This window comes from Alexandromys fortis, unplaced genomic scaffold (assembly GCF_014885135.2).
Source record: "Alexandromys fortis isolate MF-2015 unplaced genomic scaffold, M_Fortis_MF-2015_v1.1 scaffold_36, whole genome shotgun sequence".
NCBI classification, from domain to species: domain Eukaryota; kingdom Metazoa; phylum Chordata; class Mammalia; order Rodentia; family Cricetidae; genus Alexandromys; species Alexandromys fortis.
The window spans coordinates 13,600,548-13,623,965 of record NW_026067915.1 but is presented as its reverse complement, the minus strand read 5'-3'; the positions used below and the strand labels follow the sequence as shown (position 1 = coordinate 13,623,965).

Genomic DNA, 23,418 nt, shown 5'->3' with positions numbered 1-23,418 from the left:
GTTCTCCTTAGGGGCTCCTGTGAAAGCAAATGATGGTAAAATTCCCAAATTAACCTTTGGCCTAAGAAAATTATAACTAGTCCCTGAGTGCTTTGAGAAGGTCCGGCCAGAGTGTTGTCAAAAAATGTGCACCATTCGAAATTGTCTTGTGCAGTTGGTACCAAAAAACAGGTCTCATATTAGCGCGTAGAAAAGAGAAAAAAAATATATTCATGACGTCATAAAAACCAGGTTGAGTTGATGTTGTGGGGCCCCATCTTCTTCCTGGAAACTTCAAAAATTACTGTAGGAAAATTTGTTGCTTGTTATGGGAAATTTAAACACTAACAACAAGGACATATACTGACATATAAACAAAGACACAGATACTCCGCTCCTATCTCAACAGATGGCGCCCAAACGTGATGGGCTAAATCCACTTAAAAACCTGAGAGAGCTTAATTTTAAACAGAGAAAAAACAGAGTTTAATGCAGAGTTTTGCTTTTTGTTGGTGGCGTGCCATAGAGAGATTTCCTGATTCAGCAACAGCAGCAGAAAAAAAAAAGCTGCGTCATTTTAAAGCACGGCTTCCTGGGGCTGTGCTGCCAGCGTGAACTCTGGTTTTAAAGCATTTCAAGGCTTTTATGGGACTGGATGTTTCTGTTCCCGCTTGGGATCGGAGGAGAGTGCTCTGAGACCATGCTGATGGCCCCGCCTGCACCTGGGCAGAAGGCAGAATCAGGCTTAGGCAGGCGGAAGAGCACGGCGGATTCCTGCCGCCATACAGAGACACGTTTTCAGACTGCACATTGCTCTGCGTGTCAGATTTGGCTGTAACTTGGATGAAAAGAGTTTCTGTGCTGCACACTCAGTCTCAGAATTAAACTGCTGATTGCGGCTCCAATGTGGACTGCTGTGCCTAAAAATGTGAATGGTTCAGGGGCACCAAATGGATCTAAGGCAGGAGCTGCTGCTCCTTGCTGAACTGTGCTGACCTCAGGCAGGAACTACCGTAATTGCCATAATAACAGCGCACCTAAGGTTTAGACTAAGCAGGACACAGGCAGTACCCTATTACCTGTACATGGTGCAACTTAAGTTTTTAAGAACTGCTTAACATTTTAAGAAATGCTCCTGGATAGTGAAAAAATTACAGATTCACAGTAAAACAGATTCAGACACAAAAGACCTTTATGGATCATATTGTTGGATGAATGTACGTAGGCTTGGGAAAGAGAAGAAAAAGAATATAAAAAAGTTAATGTCTTAAAAAGAAAAAGGGTAAAGTCTTTAAAGAGACAGAGTACAGAAGTACAGATAGTTATAGATTAAGAGAAATAAAGAAAAATAAGCCACGTAAAAATGGAAAATTCACAGAGAGTCTGGATTATGTACATTGTGTTTTCTTTAAAATTTTTGACTGTGAAGGAGCTAAGTACAGAGAGACATTTCATTATATGGGCTGCCAAGCTAAACCAAAATGGATATAAGGGTATTACGATTTCAAAATTTGGGTCTAAGGATATGATGCTTTGGAGAGGGTCTTCTTTTGTTTTTGCAGAGGATGAGACCCTGTGGATTGCATCTATTCCGATTTGGTATGATAGACCACGCCCTCCTGAAAGGTTGCTGTGAACACCCTCAAAAAATTGCTTCGCTCAATTGCCAACTGAGATGAAACTAGCACACAGGTTATATCATGAACGACCTAATTAACGACGCCCCTATTCAGCAGGAAGCAGTTTGGAGAGAAAAAACTACGCCCATGTTCCCAAATATTGTTTATAAATGTTCTTTTACATTTAAAGGGGGATATGATATAGATATGAATAATTTGCATTGGTATGGATTTTAAGGTCAATTTTGTTATATGTATATGTATTTTTGATCTTGATTAAGGTATTGTGATTGTGTAGTTCATTTAAAAATGTAATGTATAATTAGGAAATATAGGTTGTTAATGGATAATCATCGCTAATAGTTAAGCTTGTAGTCATGTTAATTAGATTTTCTAGATATATAGAGATATATTTCAGTTAGATAGGCATTCTTCATATCTTTCAAAGACTGCAGAATATGGCATTTAAAATATTTTAATAACTTAGGACTTTTCATGACAAGGAGACACGTCTGCTCCTGGCAGCACCAGCTACTTCAAGAGGAAGATGGGCATCGAAGAGGATCCTTATGGAGTTTGATAGTCATTTGGGCAAGAAACTGCTCTTGCCTGGACTGTTGCATAAACTGGACACAGAGAACCCGCAGAGAGAGGACTGCTGAACTTGCCTAAAGGTGAGATGGTCTTTCGGGGTTCCTGATTCATGAAAGAGTCTGCGAGACATTCTGCAGGACACAGCAGAAAATGACTGAACTGTCTTTGAAATTTCCTGCTTCATGGAAATGTCTCTGGATACCATGGGCCTGTAGGCCGAAGATGGATGCCCCAACGGTACAGAGGAACTTTGGGTGACTGTCCAGGCAGCGAGATGTCTCTGTCATTTCTAGAGTTTTCTTATTTCTTGTTTACTTAGATAATATTATATCCTTCTGGAGTCTTTGATGGAGTTGAAGAATGAATAGTTATAGTTTTCCTTAGTTATGATAAGAGATAAAATAGATATAAATATTGTAACTGTAATTCTTGCTTGATAACTGTTTTGTTATATGTAATTTTACTATGTTAAAGTTAAAGCCTTCTTTTTTTGTTTAAACAGAAAAAGGGGAAATGATGGAGGAAGGACATTGATTAATTATAATAAAGAAACTGCCTCGGCCCTCATAGGACAGAAAATTAGGTAGGCGGAATAGACAGAAGAGAATGCTGGGAAAAAGAAGCTGGGTAAGGAGTCGCCATGATTCTCCCACGCCAGACAGATGCAGGTTAAGATCCTCCCTGGTAAGCCAGCTCGTGGGCTACACAGAATATTAGAAATGGGTTAGAACAATATGTAAGAGCTAGCCAATAAGAGGTTACGGATAATGGGCCAGGCAGTGTTTGAAAGAATACAGATTCCGTGTAATTATTTCTGGGCATAAGCTAGCCATGCGGGCGGCCCGGGGGCCAGGGACGCAGCCCTGCCGCTCCTATTACAACATGCAATGGTCCTTGTCTCCTGTGACTGAGGAGAAACACCGTGAGCTGGTCATACCTTACTTGGTGACTGAGGACAGCGAGGCCCTGGGACACTCAACACTGGAGAGGCATGCCTGTCCAGAGGCCGGCCTGGACCTCTGTGAGCTTTGCCAAAGCCCCATTCTTTATGTGAGGGCAGATTTCCTGTTTGGATGCCCTGAGAACGTCTGGCAGGGACAGAGAGGGACAGAGAGGGGACACCATGGCCAGACGTTTCGAGACAGAAAACCGGAGCTCTCACCTGTTCGGGGTGTCCTTTGGCGCGTTTCCTACCGTCAGTCCCTCTTTGGTCCCCGGCCACCTTGCTCTTGCCAAGGTGAGGCAGTAAGTCCTCTGTCCCCATCATCACGATGGTAGCCAGTGGGACTGGGAGTGAGCCTAGGACCTCAGTCCCCGAAGTCTCAACTCCACCCACTGTCCCACGGAACTTGTGCCCAGAGAACAATAATGCAGGTCTGAAAGCAGACGGAAGGCTTCCGAGCGGCAGGGCAACTGGGTCCTACGTACAGGCAGACGTGCAGTCTCTGGCTGAAGCTACGCCTGAGTTGGGGCTACTGAGGAGGCTCTGATGGGCAGGGGTAATGGGGGGAGAGGGAGGCAGAGATGGGAAAAGCATCACAGGAGGTCAGGAAGCCTGCAGAGACAGAGGAGGATGAACAGCAGTGATTCTTATCAACCAGACATGGAAGATGGGGGGGGGGCGGGGAAGAAAGAGACAGAGAGAGACAGAGATAAACAGAGAGAGAAAGAGGAGAGAGACACACAGAGAGACAGAGACAGAGAGAGAGAAGAGAAACACACAGAGAGACAGAGAGAGAGAGAGAGAGAGAGAGAGAGAGAGAGAGAGAGAGAGAGAGAGAGAGAGAGAAGTGCTAGCCAAGTAGATGCGGAGAAACAGAATGGAGACCTCACCCCAGGAAACATTTTTAAGCTTCAGTGTCAAGAGATGTTATTTTTGCACTTGTGACATTTTTGGGCTGCAGCTACTTACAATTTAAAAGGACAAAAAAGAAAATCCTCAATCAACCCAACTGGGTCCTTATGCTGGGGGAAAGATAATGCCGAGCTACTAACCTCTGTGTTCTGAGGGTTACGGAGACAATCCTTGGAGGATTTAGAAATGGCCACACTCACAGTTCAGGGTCACTAGTTCTCTGCGCTGATGTCACTCTGGAGGGACAGGTGGTGAGGGAGGGCCAGGAGTGTGCACCGGAAACCCGGACCAGAGCTGGGCAAAGACAGCACCATCAGAAGGCAAGTCCTGGGACAGGGCAGCAGCCATCACTCCTCCCAAGGGCTGGGTTACCTGCCAGGGCTGGACTTCCAGTGGGTGGCAGGGTTCTGTGTAGCCTGAACCCTGAGGTCTGGCTCATCTCTTTGCTCAAGGTTTTGATTGATCTCAGATTTAATTTCACCTTCTAGGCATTTCTGACAAAGCTCTGAGCAGGAAAACAATATTATTTTTCTTTTCTCTTCATGAAAAAGAGGGTAGGACCTTGCAATCATTTTCCTTTGTGAGAGAGGATAAATTGAGATGTCTGTGGGCAGGAAGGAATAAAAGATGATTGTAGCGAGAGGGCCTGAAGATTGACTGCCCGTCTTTGCCGCCTCAGCCAAGCAACACCCCTGCGCCGGTTAGTTTTTGTTACTTTGACATAAAGTGGAATCAGCTGGGAAGCAGTGGCCTCAGTTGGGGAATTGCCTCCCCGGGACTGACCTGTGTACATGTCTGTGGGGCTTTTTCTTGATTGATGTTGGACGTGAAAGGGCCCAGCCCACTGTGGGCGACGCCATCCCTAGGCAGGTAGTCTTAAGTTGTATAAGAAAGTAGGCTGAGCAGACAGTGAGAGCCAAGCCGGTAAGTGGCTTTCTTCCTTCCAGGTTCCTGCCTTGATTTCCCTCAGGGATGGACTGTAACTTAGGAGCTGAAACGACCATCCCCAGAAGTTGGTTTTGGTCAATGTTTTATCACAGCCACAGAAACTGATTGACAGAGCGTGAGTTCCCACTTGCTGCTGTGAATGACCCGACCGTGCCGCGTTTAGGTTTTGGACTATGCAGTGGGAAGAGGTGGAAGCTTTTGTAGCTTTGGGCTGGGAAAACCGGTGAGTGCTCAGAGCTCAATGAGTTGTTGTGGAAACTTGTAAAATGATACTGAAAGCCATGAAAATGATGGTGGCCTGGCTTGTGACATTGCAGAGGGAAGTCTGAAAGTCCCTTAAAGACTCCATTGGGGCAGTGGTATTTTGAATCAGTCTGTGATTTGAGCTGGAGAGATGGTTCCGTGTTTAAGAGCACTGGCCGCACTTCCAGAGGTCTTGAGTTCAATTTTCAGCAACCACTAGCACACGACCATCGGTAGTTGCCCACCTGCCCCAGAAGAGGTTCTACCCAAGGGAGCAAAGCTTTCAGAACCAGGCCTGATTAGTTTTACAGCAGGCTTCTGGTGTAGCAGCTGAAAACAGGGGAGCATGCCTGCCATCTGCCCCACCCACCAAATCTCTTTTCCCCACCACCTGGCTTGTTTTGCATGAGGGTCTGCTCTTTGGGCTCAGGAACACCCTGTCTTCTAATTCCATCATCTTATAGGCTGCATCCCCAGTCACGAGCAGAGCAGTGGGGGACTTGGTGCTTTCCTATGGTTCAAAACGGACAAGTCAGTGCTGCCCACAGGGCTGTCCTAGGCAGGTTCCAGCGGCTCACGTGATTGTTCACGTTTTACGGAGGAGAAAAAGAGGCTCTGAGAGATGCAGCGTCTTCCTCAAGGTCACACTGGTAAGTAGCAGTCTGCCGACAACCGCCAAGCTCACGTTTTGCATCTGCTCTCAGACCGCTGGCGATGTAGCTCGCTGGCTCCAGCAGGCTGTGATGGGCTTGTCCTGCGGAGTGTGCAGAGAGCCCTGTGCTGGTCAGAGTCCAAGATGAGGTTCCTGCATCCTAGCTGTGCTTCTAGCTCTTTGCTCAAGCAGGGTCTCAGCTTGTTACAGATGCAGACCCTGGCAACCCCAACTGCTACATCAGAATCTGCAATTTGATTAGTAAATTATTTTTTGCTCATGTCTCTCTCTGAGGGTATATGTGTGTGCCTGCATTTAAAGGTCATAGGACAACAGCTGTCATGCCCCAGGTTCCATGTATCTTGTAGTTTTGAGACCGGGTCTCTTATTGGTTGGGAACTTGCCAAGTAAGCTAGGCTGGCTGCTCAGGGAGTCCCGGGGGCCCTCCTGTGTCTCTCTCCATAGGGCATGGGCTAAGCATGTGCCATTATGCCTGGCTTTTAAAATGATGGTTCTGGGGATCACACTCAGCTCCTCATGCTTCGAGGCAAACACTTTACCAGTTCAAAAATCTGTATTTACCTCCCTCCCTCCCTCCCTCCCTCCCTCCCTCCTTCCTTCCCTCCCTCCCTTCTGTGTCAGGGATAAAACTCTGGACCTCATGCAGGCCAGGCAAAATTTCTACCACTGAGCTATAGCATATGCATTTCTACAAGATTTTCTTGTGGTCGGAATGTACCTAAAAATCCAAGAACTTCTATAGAGGGGTCCTTCAGAAAGGAACAACTTGAGGATGCTAGCTGGGGGGTGTCAGGGACAGATGATACAGCAAAATGCTCCATGTTAGTGTGTCCCCAGGGTCAGAAATCGAAAATTCCCTGCAAGGATGGAGAGAGCCAAACCTGCCCCTGGTATTCATTCCCAGGGCAACGAATTCAGAAAGCAGCTCACAGAAAAGCTTCAGTAACTCTTGGAGTCAGTGGATGTGACAGCGTGGGAACGCTAGATGGCAGTGGATGGACATCGGAAGAAAGCTTGCTAGGCCGTGGGTGCTGTTGCTGTCTGGGGTAAGAGAAAATGATAAGGGGTGTGGAGCAGGGGGCAACTGAGCACAGTTGGGTCCTGAAGAGACTGTTGGGGTGATAGGAAAGCAACTGCGGCATCATCAGCAAGTCCAGCAGGTCTTGGAAGGATGTTTTTGGGCATTTGTAATTTCGGCTGCTGCTTCTTTTCTTTCTTTCTTTCTTTCTTTCTTTCTTTCTTTCTTCCTTCCTTCCTTCCTTCCTTCCTTCCTTCCTTCCTTCCTTCCTTCCTTCCTTTCTTCTCTCTCTCTCTCTCTCTCTCTCTCTCTCTCTCTCTCTCTCTCTCTCCCCCCTTTATTGCCTCTAGCTATGGTAAACACAAACTGTCTCCCCACTGGGAGGGATGTCAGCAGCTGGGAATGGTGAAGCTGCAGAGAATTAAGTGCGGGTAAACAGTTCTCAATCCACTTGGTTCTGCTCCCGGAGGCCAGGGGAGGCAGTAGATAGTTTGCAGCACCAGTTAGTCAGAGCTGGGCTGCAGAAATGGGAACATCCTTTCCCACCATGCACCCGGCCTTTGGGATGTGCCTGCACTCCTCTTGGATGGATGCTGCAGACGGGTGCCTTTTGCCCTTGAGAGACTAGCGGGGAAGTTTTCAATGTGTGCACATATTTGGCTCAGCAGACAGGGAAGAGAATACACAGGTTTCATTTGGTTCCTAAGATTCTCCATTCTTCATTATCCTTGGACCCAGTGACCGCCATATTGGAGGGGCTGGAGTCCATCTATGAACTGGAGGGATTTGGTTTCTAACAAAAGCCAAAGGAAACCTTCATCATCCCCCAGAGTTGTGGAGTCATCTTATACAACCTAGTCTTTCTACTTTAAAATCTTTATTTGTATTTTACGTGTGTGGATGTTTTGCCTGCATGTGTGTCTGTGCACTGCATGTGCGCAGTGCCCACAGAGGCCAGAAGAACGGCCCTGGAACTGGAGTTACAGATAGATGTGAGCTGCCATGTGGGTGCCGGGAATCAAACTCAGGTCCTCTTCATTGCTGTGTCATTCCCCCCATCCCCTAAACCTGGCCTCTTTGCCTAAAGGTGCTTGTTTTGAGCAGGTCTATTTGGTCAGTGGAGATGAGAGTCTGAGAATTTATTTGGGAAGCTATTGAAGAAAACAGAACCATTTCCTGTCTATTTGATGGTAGTGTTGTCTGAGATAACCCGCGGTTGTGACATGTGGGTGGGGACACTTGAGAGACCTCAGCCTTCAAGTCTTGAGTCTGATTTCTTTTCAAGCAACTGTCTGCCTTTAATTTAGCTTGGCTAGATTGCCGATGCTGCAGAAGTCTTCTGGCCTATTGGCAGTAGGGTTGTGGGTTGTAGGATGGCTATGAGAGTGTCTTAGCTGTCTATTGTTGGGGGCCCAGAGAGATCCAGTGTGCTCTTACAGCAGAGCCAAGGTGAGCAGGCTCACAGCAGGCTCTGTGCAGAGACTGTGAATACAGGGAACGTGAAGCCCAAATCCAACCACTGTGTTGCTCTCCCTCCCTCTCTCCCCCTCCCTTCTCTCTCCCTTCTTTCTTCTTTCCTCTCTCCCTTTCTCTCCCCCATCCTTTCTTTATTCTCTCCCATCTCTCTTAGACTCTATTTTCCCTTTCCTTCCTCCTTTTCCCTTCTACCTTTTAAATTTTCAAAATTATTTTGTTTTACTGAGGTAGGTTTCATGTCGCTCAGGCTGGCCTCAACATGCTGTGTAGCTGAAGGTAGCCTTGGATTTCTGATTCTCTCGCCTCTGCATCCTCAGTCCTGGGGCTACAGATGTAGCCTTTACATCCAGTTGATGCGGTCCAGGGATGGAACTCCCACGCATGCTAGGTGAGCACTCTTCCAGTTGGGTACAATCTCAGCCTCTCCTGACCATTTAAGTTCTGATGCCGTTTTCAGTCCCTCCGGGGATTTTGCTTGTACCAGGTAAAGATGAATAAGCAGGAACGTGGAGACTCCAAGGACAATTTTGTCTTTCCCCAAAGGCCTAAATACAAGTTCTTTTAGACTTTAAGAAGAAAGCTTGCATTTTATTATAGTAACTTGCCCTGTATTCTGAGAGAGAAAACCGAACTAGTTAACGTTTTTAAATGTCTCTGCCCCACCACCCCTCGGCCTGAGGAAATATACCTTCTGCCACAGAAAAGCTCAGAAGCATTCCCAGGAAAGTGCTGTCCAAGGACAACCCAAACATAGTTTACAGTGGGCTGCCCGCCCCAGTTCTCTAAGTTCTGGGAGTTTGGTTCTTTTGTTGGGGTTTTGTGGATAGAAACAAATGGTGAATTAAAGAAGTGATGATGTTACCTTGTTTCTGGACCATTGCTAGAAAACTGATAGGCAATGATAGGAAAATCCCATGCAAATCAGCCCCCATTCCGCCTGCCTCACTGGGCCAAGGTTGGCAAAGGCTGCAGTTCCTTCTTTGGTGTCTGCTGACCTACAGGAAGAAATTAGAGGCCTGGAACCAGGCACCTAAAGTTTGCATATAATTGGGCTTCCGGGCCTCTAAAATCTTACATTTTCTTCACAAACACAGGCATCTGCTGCTAATTAAAGTATCAGGGTATAATTATACCCTTTCTTATTAGTAGATATAGAATCTGACAGTTGCTTAGATACAAAATAAGCAAGTAAAGATTGTGTTCTGTGCCCTTCACAGGCTGGGGAGATGGAACAGCAGTTTTCAGAGGCTGCATGTGAACGCGTCTTGCTGCCCAGAAGATGCAAACTTCTGAGTTATGATCGGGAAATTTGCCTTCGAACAGATGTTGGTCCCCATCTCGGCTCTGTGATTGGAGTCTTAGCAGCTTGCATTTCTTTCCATTGCTCTGTACCATTCACCCCTGCGCTGCACCCTAAACACCAAACAGAAAACAGCTCTTCCCACCCCCGCACAGCTCAAGCTGTGCCTTCACTAACCTCAGGCCAGGAGGAGAGGGCTTTCTTGGGCATTCTGGAGTCAGCAGGATTACTTGGCATGGTAGAGCCTTTTTGGGGCTGGCTTGGTTTTGGAGGGTGTCAAAGACCCACTGTGGGCTCAGGGCTTTTGATTCCACGTCCTTTTGACACAGTCTCTTTTCTTGCTCAGACTGGTCCTCCTACAGCTCCACCAGAGCTCCCCCCACCCCCCACCCCCCGCCAACCATCAGCTCTCAACGTACAAGGGACCAGGTCTTCTCTGGATGTCTGACCTACTTCCAGCCTACAGCATGGTACAGAGCTGTAGGAAGCTGCTTAGAGCTAGCAACTGGGGAAAAATAATTATTTTAATATATGTATTTTATTATTTTGTTTGAGAATTTCATACACGAGTTTAGATCATTCCCACTTTCCCCTCCTCCCACCTCTAACTCCTCTTGTGTGTCCCCCCCCATCCCAACCTCCTTGCAAATTCATGACCTCTTCTTTTTAAATTATTATTGTTACCAATCTGGGAAATGTTAGTATTTCAACCTCAATATTGGCTATTCATTTCTCAGAATATTATACATTAGTTAGGTGAAGACTTGGTCCTTTTATTATTATTATTACTGTAATTTTATTATATATACAAATGCACCCTGCCAAGTTATTTAACTTTGTTCATATGTATATGTGTTTAGGGCTGACCACGTGGGACCAGATAAACTAGCAAAGGGCTTTTCCTTGGAAAAGATTGATTGTCCTTCTCTTGGTAGCCATTAGTTGCCCGAGGCTCTTTATCTAGGGGTGGGTGTGTGATGTCTAGTTTCCTGTCAACTTGATACAAGCTGGGTCTTTTTGGAAGAAGGAATCTAAGCTGAGAAAATGTCTCCATCTGATTGTCTTGTAGGCAAGTCTGTGTGGCATTTTTTTTTTTTTTAAATTTCTTATTAGTGATCGCTATGGGAGGATGGAGCCCACTGTGGGAGGTGCCAACCTTGGCCAGGTGGTTCTAGGATCTATAAGAAAGCAGACTGAGCAAGCCATGGGGAGCAAGCTAGTAAGTGGCATTCCTCCATGGCTTCTACTCCAGCTTCCTGCCTTGAGTGTTTGCTCTGTCTTTTCTTCATGACGGACAATAGCTGTAAGATAAAATGAACCCATTTCTTCCCAAGTTCCTCTTGGTCATGGCCTTTCTCACATCCATGGTGGCACAGCTTGTCCTGTCACTGAGCAGGTCTTTGGGTAGTCATATCGTTAAGATTTTATGGGTGCATCCCTGCCATATGTAGAGGGCACCACAGAAGACATCCTGCTCCCTTGGGTCTTACAGTCTTCCTTCCCTTCTTCCTAGTGTTCCCTGAGCCTTGGGTGGAGGGGTTGTTTGTGATGTGTCAGTTGGAGATGGGCGTCTCACGGCCAGCTGTTCTCAGTATTTTTTTCCGGTTTGGAATGAAACAGACCCTTGTTGCTTGAACACGCGGTTTGCCTTGCGGAAAGTTAGTATGTCAGTCCCAGCCCTGGATATTCCTGTCTCAGAACATTAGGCATCGGCTAGATGAAGACTTGGAAACTGTAGCTGCTGGGATAGACTCTGCCTGCCAACCTGGTTTTATGTGGCATGGGAATCAAGAACAGGCTTTATAGTTTTAAATGGTTGGGGAAAAAAAAAAGAATACTATTTCACAGCATGTATAAGTTGTATGAAACTCACATTTGTTGTCCATAAATAAAGTTTTATTGAAACAGCTATGCCTACTAATTTACATATTGTCCATGGCTACAGTGGAATTGAGGGGTGGTATAGGAGACCTCTTAGCCTGTGAAATCTGTGATATTTACTATCTGCCTCTAGATCAGGAAGACCATTGCCCAGGGTTAGCCTTTAAGCCTGGGGGTTGTGGATGCAGAAAGAGGTAAGATTTTGGGGACAGTGAGGGACAAGTTGTCCAGAGGAAGAGACTGGCCGGAAGCCTGCAGAACATTTCCTCATTCTTGATGGATGTGCTGGCCCCAGCAGTCCTCTTTCTCCTATAACTCTGATCAGTGCCAACAAAGAATGAAGCCACAACCATTTCCCAGTTCCTGTGCTTCTCTGATTCAAATGATGATGTCTGTTTTTCTTAGTCATTGTAAATCCTTGGTCTAAAATGTCCTTTCTTTGTTGGACATGAAGTTTGGCTTCCCAGACAGTGTTTGGGTTGTAAATCTGTATGTGTGCGGGAGCACGAGCTGCAGTTTGTTTTGGAAAGCGAACTGTCTTCAGCCGTCCAGCCACATGCAGCAGCTGCCCCTCGCCTTAGCCTCCCAGGCTGTGTTGAGCCCCACCCCGTGGAAGCCATAATCTTCCTGTCTCTAAACTCCTCATTGGGATGGAGCCCTTTCCTTCCAGTGAAGTGCCTTTGTGATTAAGCCTGAAAGGATGCAATCAGCCTAGTTAAAGCCTTGATAATCCACTTGATCCATCCCAGTTATCGGTCCAAATCCCAGAAGGCACCTCCTAGACTGGAGCTTCATTTCTTTGGGGTTTGCAGAAGCATCTCCTGAGCCTATAACACCATCTCATTCTTCCATTATCCATCGAAATTCTGAATTAGAGTCTAATTTCCTCTAAACTGTACTCTTTGGACTGGCTGAAGCCTCTGGTTTCCTGGAGGGTGGACGGACACACACACACACACACACACACACACAATGCCTAGCATTCTCTGATGGTGTATTCAAGCGGTTAGGCTTTGCTTTTTTTTTTTTTTTTTTTTTTTTTTTCTTTTTTTTTTTTTTTTTTTTTTTTTTTTTTTTTTTTTTTTTTTTTTAGATTGAGTTTCTCTGTAGCTTTGGAGCCTGCCTGTCCTGGAACTAGCTCTTACAAGACCAGGCTGGCCTCCAACTCAGAGATCTGTCTGCCTCTGCCTCCCAGGTGCTGAGATTAAAGGCATGCATCACCACCATCTGGCTAGGCTTTGCTTTGTGAATAATAGTGAGTGATTATCTCTGTCTACCCTTAGTAGAAATGAGCTTTGAGAACGGTAAGCAATGTAAAGGTTTTCATGACCTTTCGAGGGTCAGCTAAGGAGGGCTCCCTGTGAGATTGTTAATCAGCTATCTGGCCTGAAGGGTTTATTTCATCATTATTATTATCATTAAATTTCACGTCTGTGGGTGTTTTGTCTGTCTGTATGTCTGTGCATCACTTGCATGCAGTACCCGGGAAGGCCAGAAGAGAACACCAGATCCCTTGGGACTGGAGCTACAGACAGTTATGAGCTACCAAATAGGTGTTGAGACTTGAACTTGGGTTCTCTGCAAGAGCATCAGCTGGTGCTCTTAACTGAGGAGCCATCTCCAGCTCACGAAGAGTTTATGTTTAAACAACTGCAGGAAATGAATGGTTTATGGAACGAAAACACAAGGTTTTCTTCTGAAATAATACTTAGCATTTGGGGCATCTATTTCTTGCTAGAACACTTCTCAAGTTGTTCAGCTCACTTTCCTGATCCTTACTGGACAAACTGTGTGTGCATTGCAGAGGAGGAAAACATGACCCAGATAGGAGGAATGGTTGCCAGAGAGCATGCAGACAGGAAAGGACGTGACTAGAGGTGAAATCCACACAGGTATGGCTGCAGAGTCCACACGGATGCCACTGCATTGCACTTGTATGGCTGCAGAGTCCATGTGGATGTCACTGCATTGCACCTGTATGGCTGCAGAGTCCATGTGGATGTCACTGTATTGTACCTGTATGGCTGCAGAGTCCAAGCAGTCAGGCTGGCTTTGAATCATGACCCTCCTGTCCTAGCCTCCCAAGCACTGGGATTGCAGGTGTGTGCTACCAAGTCTCATATTTTGTTCAGCTAAAGGTTTTCATTGTTAAACATTGAAACATAATTGCAAAAAACAGAGTTACAGTGTTTTAGTTAATATGTATTCACTGTTTTTATATGTTGTTTGATAAATTCAAGATCCCAAAGAGAGATATTATATAAAGAAATATGTAAAGAAAAATATATAAAGGAAGGAGGGTATCTATTACCCCTGGGAGACGTCTCAAAGGCATCCTTCTGGGTCTATGCCAGTATGGTTGATTGCAAATGGGACCCCAGTTTCTTTCCTTCCTTGGTCCATCCCTTGCCTCTCTGTGACTCTGCATCACCTGCTCTGAAGAGTTAGGGCTTGCTTCCCCATCCCTCCGTGTAGGCTGGTCTTCTGACGGACCATGTCAGTGGGATGCGGCAGCTGTGACCCAGCGCCAGTTCAAGCCTAAGCGTCATGTGCTTCCTTTCTTTTCCTCTGAAGCAGGCTGAGCTCCCACCATGAAGGCAAGCCCAGGCTTAGCATGGAGGATGAGAGACCGTGTGGAGCAAGTGTAGAAGGCCCTGAGCATCAAGCACAATGGGTGTGTGTGATGAGGCTGGGGAGTGGGTGGGAAAGAGCTGGAGAGGTGCATGGGAACCTCGTCAACCACAGTGGGGCAATTTCATGTGTAGAATAGCAATGTTTGAATAATAAGCAAATTACCAAATAGATCCAGGCACGAATGGCCAATCATGGGTTGAGAACGTGGTCATGCCCTTGACGAAAAGGGCAGTAATTGCTTGGCAAGGACACTTGACTGGGACTTGGATCTTAAGAAGAACAAATCCCATATTGCTCAGTGACAGGCTGAGCCAACAACGAAGAGAGCTGGAAGGCCAAATGAGCAAGCCCTGGAAACCTCCGAGCCTGGTTCCTGCTGTTTTCTCTTGGATTTGGGATTCTCAGTGCACCGATTAGTTCTCGTACTGACCGTTGACTTCTGACACATCCTTGGAGGGTTCATCCACAGTCGAATGGTGATTATCTGCAAGAAAATGAAAACTAACGTGCCTCTGAGACTAGCGTGGAAGAAAACATGAAGCTGTGATTATAAATAGCAGATTCCAACCTGTCCACTAAACAGCACTTCCTCCCCTCTCTCTGGAACAGTGAAAGTGATTTCTAACATCATTGAACTTCATTAATATGAAGGTATCTGAAGTGCCACAGAGAGAATTCACCAGCCGTTGGTGCACAACCTCCTAAAACATGTTGGCTTTTGTGACTCTGTAACTGGGCACAATAGTAATTTTCCCTGTAGGAGGTGACTTGAACATCCTTGGCCAGACTTTACATCACCTGTGGGCAGTGAGTGCATTGGCTTGTGAGTAGTCTAGCATAGTCTCATTCACATGGGCTAGTGGCTTGGCAGGATGATGGCCCAGAGGCTTCACTTCTCCCTCACAGTCTTGTATCTTCCAGGAGGCTAGCTGCTGTGGGACAATGATCTGTATCCTGTCACTTGTATTTCAAATAAATGCTGATTGGCCAGTTGCCAGGCAGGAAGTATAGATGGGGCAATTAGGCAGGAAGTAGAGGTGGGGCAATGAGAATTCTGGGAGGAGGGAAGTTTCAGTCTGCAGTTGTTACCAGATGGAAACAAAGCCAGACACAGAGCAAGCAAGATGTGACTGCCTCACCGAAAAAGGTACCAAGTCACGTGGTTAACACAGACAAGAATTATGGACTAATATAAGAAGAGTTAATAAGAACCTAAGCTGATGGGCCAATCAATTTATGATTAATGCAGACCTCTGTGTGATTTCTTTGGGACTTAATGACTGTGGGAACTTGGCAGGACAGAAACTCAGCCAACAGCTAGCTGTGATTAGTTTCCTGTATGGTTCCTTGTACTGAGGGAGAGGGCAGGCCCTAGGATGAACCTACTTAGCAATCTCCTCTGCTTATGCCATGCTTAGTGCTAACATGCCACCATCCAAATAAGTCCCAAGGTGAGTCCAGATGCAAGAATTGGAAAAAGACTCCATTTCCTCCCGGTCTCTGTTTATTTTTACTTATACAACAGTTCCGAGAGAATCACTTATTTAGTTTTTGGAGTGGAGGATTGAACCCAGGGCCTTATGGTTACTAGAAAAGTGCCTGGCCATTGAGCTACATTCCCATTCCAAGAGAACAGTTTTGTTTTAAAAAGTGTTTCATTAGGTGGGGAGGTTCTGACAATCCATGTGGCTAAGACTGACTTAAAGCTTCAGGACTTTCTCTGTATGTGTTACGTGCCATTGAAATCACAGGAAGATGCATGGTGACCAATGACTATTTATTACTTGCAAGCCGACAAATAGCTTTCCTATTCTTTTTTGCACTTTTTGGCAATGTTGTGTTAGTTGGATCCATGTTTACATTCTATCAGCAGACAATTCTTGTTCAGCAAAGTTGAGTTCCCTCTTGGGAAGTCAAAACTGGAACAAGACTATGATATCCAGGAAGCTCTAGTTAGTTCCTAAGGAAGACAGGCCATCTCATTCTAGTCTGTTGTCCAGCAGATAATAGCCTTGGAGAAGACCTTTGAACTTCTCTGGATTTAAATTTCTTTCTTTAAAAAATACTTAACTTTGTTATGTTTAGTGTGTGTGTGTGTGTGTCTGGTGAGTGTTGGTATCCATAGAGACATCCATTGATGCCCTCTGTAGGGACTTTCGCGTGACCTCAAATAGCTTTGCACTTGCTGGTATATAGTGGTTTGAAAGAAAATGACCCCCAGAGGGGGTGGCACTATTAGGAGGTGTGGCCTTGTTAGAGTAGGTGTTGCTTTATTAGAGGAAGTATATCACGGTGAAGGTGGGCTTTGAGGTCATATATATGCTCAAGCCATGTCCAGTGAGATTGTTTACTTCTTATTGCCTGTAGATCAAAGATGGAGGACTCTTAGCTCCTTCTCCAGCACCATGTCTGCCTGCATGCCACCATGTTCCACCATGATGATAATGGACTGAACCTCTGAAACTGTAAGCCAGTCCTGATTAAATGTTTTCCTTTATAAGAGTTGCTGTGGGGGCTGGAAAGATGGCTCAGCGGTTAAGAGCATTGCTTGCTCTTCCAAAGGTCCTGAGTTCAATTCCCAGCAACCACATGGTGGCTCACAACCATCTATCATAAGGTCTGGTGCCCTCTTCTGGCCTTCAGGCATACACACAGAAAGAATATTGTATACATAATAAATAAATATTAAAAAAAAGAGTTGCTGTGGTTATGGTGTTTCTTCACAGCAATAAAAACTCTAACTAAGACACAATGCATCAGTTAGTCACAGAGGTAGACAGATAGATCCCCATAGACTCCCTTCCTCCCTATAAGGTGATTACTGACAAGAACTGAGTTATTTTTAGATAAATATATATCTTAAAGCATCTTCTTAAAGTGCCTTAATATTTGAGTTGAATTGCGTTTGAAAGACAAAGTCTTAAGATGCATAATATGATTTCTACCCTTTTAAAGCAGAACCCTCTAAAATCAATTTATCCTTAAAAGACACTTTTGGATGTAGTGAGAGAAATCCCACGATGAAAAGGCAGAGTATCATACAATAAACCCCATGAACTAACAGACCCCCCACAAGAATCCACAGCCAATCTTGTTTTATCTACACCCCATTTCCCTCCATTCCAGGCTATGAAAATTTTCCTTAGTTCTGTGAATGCAAGGTGGCCATTGTGAATGTCTTCACATGCACAGGTAGGGCACACCCCTTTTCATTACATTCCCTACAGATGCCCCCTTACCTTCACCAAGACTCTCCCTAGGCTCACCGCCTATAACCTAGCCTAGAGAGTTGTGGTTTTGTGTTACCTAAGAGCATGTGGCACTGGAGACTTTCTGTGCTGGTTAATTGTGAATGTCAAATTGATTAGGTTTGGAGTCACCTCGGAGACACACCTTTCTTTGAGTGTGTCTGGGAGGGCTCTTCCAGAGAAGTATAACTGAGGAACTAAGGTGGTTCCTTTGCTTTGAATGAGGGTGGCACCATTCTGTGGGCTGAAGTCCTGGACTGAATAAGATGGTGAAAGTGAGGGACTGTGGAGGGGACTCAGTGGGTAGAGTTTGTCGTGAAGTTCAAATTCCGAGTCTCTGGGAACCAGACACAGCCTTGTGCATCTGTAACTCCAGCCCTGGTGGACTGAGACAAGTAGATCTCAGGGGCTTGCTAGCTAGACACGCAGAGATGGGGAGCTACTGGTGTGCTACAGTGAGAGACCCTACCTCAAAAAGTAAGGTAGAGAGTGTTAAAAGAACACACCCAACTTCGACCTCTGCCCACCACGTGTATATATAAAGAAGAGTGCACCTGTGTGCACCCCCACTCATGTGCTCAAAGATCAAGAAACAGCCAGCCGAGCACCAGCATTCATCTCCCCGCTGCTTTGGTTGCCATGCGACCAGCTGCCTCATGCTCCTACTGCCATGGTTTCCCGTCCATGATGGACCGTACTCCCAAACTGTGAGCCAGAGGAACCCTTTCTTCCTCAATGAAGGAGCTGTCAACCAGTGGGAAGAATATACTTTCCTACCTTGATTTAGTACTGGGTTTGTCTGGGCCATTTATAATCTGTTTCTGGAGGGTTGAAATTCCGGATCTTTCATCTCTCAAAGGTGGGGGTATTTTATTGTATTTTACTGCAGAGGCGTTTTGTTCTCTTTTTAAAAACAAAGTCATCATTCACAGATGTAAATAAATTGAAAACCCCTCATTTTTTGAGGAAGATTCTGAGACATAAATGAGGGATTCTAAATACACTGCACCCTTCATTTGTTGGATGATGAGTTCAGTTTGTTTGCAGCTTCAGCACTGCGTGTTTGCTCAGGAGTGCTTCTGAGAAATTACATTCAGTTTTGGACCAAATGGCTTCAGACAGCTTCTGCATTTATAGCTGAGAGAGTACCTGCAGTAACAGGCAGATAACTCTGCCTGACACTGTGGTCAGCCAGTGTATGTGACATTGTAAGCCATCTTTTCTAGAGAAGTGAGCAGCCTCCTAAGGAACTTTCTGGGTCTTCAGTGGTGGGCTCTAAGGATGCCGAGGTGGATAAGGTGTATAGACCCAGGGTCACAGGGGAGGGTTCAGTGAGCGAGGCCATAAAGACAAAGAGAAGAATTTCATGGTCCTTCAAAAACAGATTTTTGCAGCCGACAGGCTACCCCTACTTCCCAGAATCTTCTAGCACTTTCCAGCATTCTCTGGGAACACATAGGTACATCTGTGATCCCAGCACTGTGTTTGTGAGGAGGGGTTTGAGATGGCAACTGAGGCAGGAGAGTTTCTAGTTCCTAGATAGCCTTGACCTCACAGTGATACCACCTTGAATAAAGCCACATTGTCAAAGGTGGGAGCTCCTGGTTCCATGGTGTGGGATATAGGCAGGGCTAAATGCTGAATGTGTAAGTGTGAGCAAGTGTGAAGCACATCGCCCTATGATATGCACCTGTATTACATGCTATATGGTACTATGCCTAAGGGACTCACCTTGTGCCACTACAAGATGGTATGTGAGCTGGGAACTAAGCTGGAGACTTAAAAACACATGGGCAGGGACACACAGAGAGAGACATGGACACGGGTCATCCTTGACACAAGAATGCCAATGCCCAGTGCTCAGGGGCAGCTTACATAGGGATCCTTAGCCACACCTGTAGTAATAATTTGGGGCAGTGGGCTATGTTCCTGGCACCCGGCCGCCCGCACGGCTAGCTTTATACCCGAAATAATTACATGGAAACTGTATTCTTTTAAACACTGCCTGACCCATTAGTTCCGGCCTCTTATTGGCTAGCTCTTACATATTGATCTAACCCATTTCTAATAATTTGTGTAGCCCACGAGGTGGCTTACCAGGGAAGATCTTAACCTGCATCTGTCTGGAGTGGGAGAATCATGGCGACTCCTGACTCGGCTTCTTTCTCCCAGCATTCTGTTCCGTTTACTCTGCCTATCTAAATTCTACCCTATCAGAGGCCAAGCAGTTTCTTTATTACTTAATAAAACAACAGATAGAAAGATGACCCTCCTCCATCACACACCTAGCTCTCGGGATCTTTCAGCTGCAGACCCACCAGCCTGCCACCAGGGTCTCGTGCTCAGAGCAGCTCAGGTGAGGTTTCATGCTCAGTTCACTCCAGCAGGCAAAGGGTCTGAGGCAGGCAAAGAAAGTCATGGGGCCAGGGATCTACAGCTCCCAACAAGCAAGTGCTTCTGTGTTCATGTGCATGCATACAATGGTCGTGTGTAAGAAGGATGTGTAACTCTTGCTTGCCTTTGGTACCCACAGACTTTAGACTCTGGGCTGTCTGAGGACAGAACCATGCACAGGTGGTTTTTGTAAACACAGGCAGAAGCTCAAGGTCAAGTTTTTGGAGCTGTTTAATTTATTGCAGCTCCATACTCTATAGATTTAGAAGAACATCATCAGTAAAGTCCAGCCTGTTCTATCTCAAATACCACAGACTCGGTATATAGAGACTTGATTGACATGTCTTGCTTTGCTGTTGTCTTAAAAAAGACCAATGCCTATGTCACTGCAGCTCTTCCACATTAACTAGAGCACTTCTCACCTACATTCTTGCTCCTGTGTAGATGTTTGTATCAACTCCACCTCAAAAGGTTAAAATAACCTCCTTTTCAGGAAGGCCATCCTGCTGGTTTCTGGTCTACCTGCCCCTTTGGTCTGAGGACCCTCTCTTTCAAGGAACTGGAAATAAATCTCATACTTAAGATGTTTTTTCCTCCACTTTAAGAAAAAAAATTCCATGCATACAGAGTTAAAAGAATACACATGGAAATCTGATAAAACAGAGAGAAAACATATCCAGATTCAGGCATGCTATCTGTCCAAACAAAACACTCACAGGTACAGACCCAAGGTTGTAACTGATCCTCAATTGTTAACAGTCTGCTGTGGTGATTTGAATGAGAATGACCCCCATAGGCTCTTAGAGTTGGATGCTTGGTCCCCAGCTGGTAGAACTGTTTGGGAAGCATTAGGAGGTGACCTTGTTGAAGTGTGATTTATGTCTTTTCCAGTCTGTTCTTTGCCTACTGCTTGTGGATCCAGATGTGATCTCCAGCTGTTCCTGCCACCATGCCTTTGCTCTGCTGTCATGGACTCTGACCCTCTGAAACCATAAGCTCTAAGAAACATTTTCTAAGTTTCCTTGGTCGTGGTGTTCTGTCATAGCAATAGAAAAGCAACTAAGCCCCCTACAAGAGTTTGTGCTTGTCTCCCATCTTCTTAGTTAATTTGGCACACCTCTCGCCCATTAAGAAAATCTTAATCTTAGCCCCTTACTAGGGGTGTGGCTTGGTGGTGTAGCACTTGCTTAGCATTTGTGAGATCCTGAGTTCAATCCTCAGCAACCTCTAACCCCAATTCTTCATCTAGACAATTAGATACTAGTCACAATTGTCAAGACACTTAATGCAAGTCACTTTGGTCTTAAGTTTGATTTATTCAAGGTTTGCTTTTCTTCATGAAGATTGGTAAGCATGGTTTCCTAGAACCTCAGATAATGGTAAATTATTACAGGCCTACATTATGGTTTGTCTCTTTGTGAATGTAGAACTTAAATCTTTCATCTGACCAATCACCAGTCATCGTCCAGTCCTGTGCTGCTGGCACCTAGAGGGCTAGGTGAGTGTGAGTGGTGAGTGGGTACAGATTTAGCCATCTTCTGTAAGAGCAATTCAGCATTGTAGGTCACTCTCTGGAAGTTGAAAGGCATGATGCAAACACCATCCATTCATCCATCCACCCATCCATCCATTATCTACTCACACATTTATCCATCCATCCATCCATCCATCCATCCATCCATCCATCCATCTAACCATCCATCTCCCCACAAGTTTATCCATCATCCAACATCCTCCCACAATCCATCCATTCATTCATCCTTCCATCCATCACCCGTCTATTTACCTATCCATTCATTCATTCTTTATCTATTCATACACTATCCACCTGTCTACTCACAATCCATCTATCCATTCTCCATTCATCCATCCATTTGTCCATATTTCATCCATCCATTCAACTACACACCCACCTATCCAACAGCTCAAGAATATTGGGAAAAAAACCCTTATTTTAAGCAGATTGCTGAAGGTTGGACAGTCTGATGACTTGGGAAAAGAGGATACCATTTGAAAGAAAAGATGTTGAGTAAATATTATAAATTCTTTATGGAAGTTTAGTCTATCTACAGTCAAAGGAACACATATGAAGCATGTGTCTTGGTGACTCTTTATAAGCATGTACGACTGTGTGGCTACCAGACTGATAAGGGTACAGAAAAAGATCTATCAGCTAGGAAAATACCCTAGCTCACCTACACCTGCTTCCGTCCACCCTGCCTGGAGTTAACCGCTATTCTGATTGTCTACATAAATCAGTTTTCCCGGATGGTGTGCGTCAAGGGGTGCTGGCCTTTTTTACTCAAACTCTCGTCTGTGAGAGTCATTTTTATGTTGCCATTTCATGGGCGTGTCCTGTTTCATTGGCCTGCTTTATTGAGGAGCATTGTTCTGTTACATGGGCTACAGTTTTTTTCATTACTTTTCCTGTTGATGGACATTGCAGGTGTTTCTAGATCTGGACCATTTTGTGCAAATTTGTTGGAAAATTCATGTTTAACACTTTTGATGTACGCCCTCTTGTGTTGCTGTTTTCTTGAGACACAGTTTTGCTAGTGTAGCCTCAGGTGGCCTGGCACTCACTATGTAGCCTAGGTTGGTCTTAAACCCTCTCATCAATCATCCTGTCTCAGCTTCCTGTGTGCTACCGTTAAAGGCATGTGCCAGCACTACTGTCTCTAGCGTGAATTAAATTTAGGACAATGAAGAGAGTCTTCATATCTTGAGTTATTCAGCGTGGTGAGAAATACGTGCCAATCCAAGACTGATGGGCTTTGAGATCAGCTAAGTGTGAGCCTTCAGAGCGGCCTAACCTCGTGTGGATAGTAACGACCTCAGAGGCTCAGCAGAGGAGTGGGTCCACTCTGCCAAGTGCCAGGTGCCGTCAGGTGCCACCTCCAACTTGTTTATAAGTTCATTTCCTCCAGGAGGGAATGACTTCTAATGGACTCTGCTGGTTCATTTTTGTCAGCTAGGCACAAATTAGAGTCTCTCTAGAAGAGGGAACCTCAGCAGAGGAACTGCTGCCCTTAGATTGGCCTGTGGGTGAGGCATTTTCTTGATTGGTGATGGATGTGGGAGGGCCCAGCCACTGTGGGTGGGGCCACCCAGGGCAGGGGGTTCTGTATTGTTATATAAGAAAGCAACCTAGATGTCCTTCAATGGAAGAATGGATGAAGAAAGTGTGGAATATATACACATTAGAATACTACTCAGCGGTAAAAAACGATTTCTCAAATTTTGCATGCAAATGGATGGATATAGAAAACACTATCCTAAGTGAGGTAACCCAGACCCAAAAAGATGAACATGGGATGTACTCACTCATATTTGGTTTCTAGCCATAAATAAAAGTCATTGAGTCTATAATTTGATATCCTAAAGAAGCTAAATAAGAAGGTGAACCCAAAGAAAAACATATAGCTATCCTCCTGGTTATGGGAAGTAGACAAGATTGCTGGGCAAAAATTGGGATCTTGGGGGTGGGATGGGAGGGGGGTAAGGGGAGATGGGGAGAGAAAAGTGAGAAGGGGAGGTTGGGGGGAACTTGGGGAAA

General features: G+C 45.4%; 1 long non-coding RNA gene across 1 annotated transcript in view; it reads right to left on the bottom strand.

Moving 5' to 3' along the window:
• Positions 1-1,477: 1,477 nt before the first annotated feature.
• LOC126499937 (uncharacterized) overlaps positions 1,478-23,418 on the bottom strand; it is a 158,146-nt gene continuing 136,205 nt past the window's right edge. The window contains exon 2 of the long non-coding RNA XR_007591209.1: positions 1,478-2,282. This is a non-coding gene — a long non-coding RNA (uncharacterized lncRNA). The remainder of the gene's footprint in view (positions 2,283-23,418) is intronic.